The sequence below is a fragment of the Rutidosis leptorrhynchoides genome, chromosome 1, assembly GCF_046630445.1.
Source record: "Rutidosis leptorrhynchoides isolate AG116_Rl617_1_P2 chromosome 1, CSIRO_AGI_Rlap_v1, whole genome shotgun sequence".
NCBI lineage: Eukaryota > Viridiplantae > Streptophyta > Magnoliopsida > Asterales > Asteraceae > Rutidosis > Rutidosis leptorrhynchoides.
The window spans coordinates 603538413-603540875 of record NC_092333.1 but is presented as its reverse complement, the minus strand read 5'-3'; the positions used below and the strand labels follow the sequence as shown (position 1 = coordinate 603540875).

The window sequence follows — 2463 nt, the reverse complement described above, 5'->3', positions numbered from 1 at the left end:
GGCAAAAGTAGAAAAGTCTATTAATTTGATAACTTATATAATTTTTATTTTTATAACTAATAGGATATTCAGTGAATGCACCGAGCAAAATGTTCACCACCTTTCGTACGTTCACCACATGTAACTCGATCAAGACATCTAGCAAATATTGTCGGCGTTGATTTTTCTTTAGAATCGTCATCCAGTCGACCAAGTACTCCAATTCAAATTTCCGATAATCCATTTTTTGAACCTGACCTCACAATTGAGAATTCGGAGAATATTCAGGGACAATTCATAGATCTTGAACCAATAATCTTTCCTTCGGAACCACCAATCATTCAAACAGAGATTGTAGAGGAACCAACCATTAAATCAGAATCCTCTAGTGATTCAGATTCAACAAATTCAATCATGAAAAATCTGGAACCTCTAAGTATGGAAGACCGAATGAGAGCTAAACGCACTGGCCAAGGTCACGTAATTACTCAACCAGACATTAATGCGCCAGATTATGATATCAAAGGACAAATTCTACACATGGTAACAAATCAATGCCAATTTAGTGGTGCGCCGAAGGAAGATCCAAACGAACATCTTCGTACATTTAATAGGATCTGTACTTTATTTAAAATAAGAGAAGTGGAGGATGAACAGATATATCTCATGTTATTTCCCTGGACTTTAAAGGGAGAAGCCAAAGATTGGTTGGAATCGTTACCTGAAGGAGCGATTGATACATGGGACGTTTTAGTTGAAAAATTTCTTAAACAATTCTTTCCGGCATCTAAAGCCGTAAGACTTCAAGGAGAAATTGTTACGTTCACACAGAAGCCAAATGAAACTCTATATGAAGCATGGACAAGATTTGGAAAATTATTGAAAGGATGTCCGCAACATGGTTTAGACACTTGTCAAATAGTACAAATATTCTACCAAGGATGCGACATCACTACAAGGAAAGACATCAATATAGCAGCTGGGGGTTCCATTATGAAGAAAACAGCAACTGACGCTTACAAAATTAATGATAACACTGCTTCCCACTCACATGAGTGGCACCAAGAAAAAGATATCGTTAGATCATCTAAAGCAGCTAGAGCCGATTCTAGCCATGACTTAGATTCCATTTCCGCAAAGATAGATGCTGTCGAGAGACGAATGGAAAAGATGACTAAAGATATTCACTCAATACGAATTAGTTGTGAACAGTGTGGAGGACCACATTTAACAAAAGATTGTCTCAGTATTGAACTAACAATGGAACAAAGAGAGAATGTTTCATACATAAACCAAAGGCCTGGAAATAATTATCAGAATAATTATCAACCGCCAAGACCAATTTACAATCAAAATCAGAATTATAACCGAAATGTTCCATACAACAACCAACAAGGTCCAAGTAATCAACAAGTATCCAATAATACTTACAACCAGCAAAGACCTAATTTTCAAAATAAACCACCACAAACCGATGATAAAAAGCCAAATTTAGAAGATATGATGTCGAAGCTAGTTGAATCTCAAACTCAGTTTTTCACATCTCAGAAACAAACCAATGAACAAAATGCTCAAGCATTTAGAAATTAACAAGCTTCTATTCAAAATTTGGAACAAGAAGTAAGCAACCTAGCAAGGTTAATAGGTGAAAGAAAACCGGGAAGTCTACCTAGTGATACAAATGCTAACCCCCGGAATGAAAGAGCTAAAGCCATTACCATAAGAAATGGTATTACACTTAAACCACCTGAAATACTTGTAATTTCTGATGAAGCTATTCCTACTCCACAAGAACCACAATTTGAACAAGATAAGGAAAAAGAACCGGTAGTTGAAAAGGTTAATGAAGATAACACAGTTAAGGCTAAACCTTATGTTAAACCATATCAACCACCACTTCCTTACCCGAGTAAAATGAGAAAAGAGAAACTTGAAGCCGGGCAATCTAAATTCTTGAATATGTTTAAACAAATAAATGTAAATCTTCCTTTCATTGATGTAATTTCAGGAATGCCTAGATATGCTAAATTCTTGAAAGATTTAATCACAAATAGAAAGAAAATGGAAGAACTCTCGGCTATTACTATGAATGCTAATTATTCTGCAGTGTTGTTGAATAAGATACCAGAAAAATTATCAGATCCAGGAAGTTTCACAATTCCCTGTTTTCTGGGTAGTCTTAGTTTAATAGAAGCATTGGAAGATTTAGGTGCTAGTATAAATTTAATGCCGTATTCACTATACGCTAAACTAGACCTTGGAGAATTGAAACCAACACGAATAAGCATACAACTAGCCAATCGATCAGTAAAATATCCTAGAGGGATAATGGAAAACATGCTAGTTAAAGTTGGTACTTTAGTATTTCCAGTAGATTTTGTTATTCTGGACATGGAAGAAGATTCTCGAGTTCCTCTCATATTAGGAAGACCATTCTTAAACACGGCTAAAGCAATAATAGACGTGTTCGGTAAGAAACTGACC

The 2463-nt window shown here is 35.6% G+C and overlaps 1 non-coding gene across 1 annotated transcript; it reads right to left on the bottom strand.

Annotated features, from left to right (window-relative positions):
- Window positions 1–777: 777 nt before the first annotated feature.
- LOC139886845 (small nucleolar RNA R71) lies at window positions 778–884 on the bottom strand. The gene has a single exon (XR_011772706.1). It is a non-coding gene; the product is annotated as a small nucleolar RNA R71 (small nucleolar RNA).
- Between the last annotated feature and the right edge of the window lie 1579 nt (window positions 885–2463).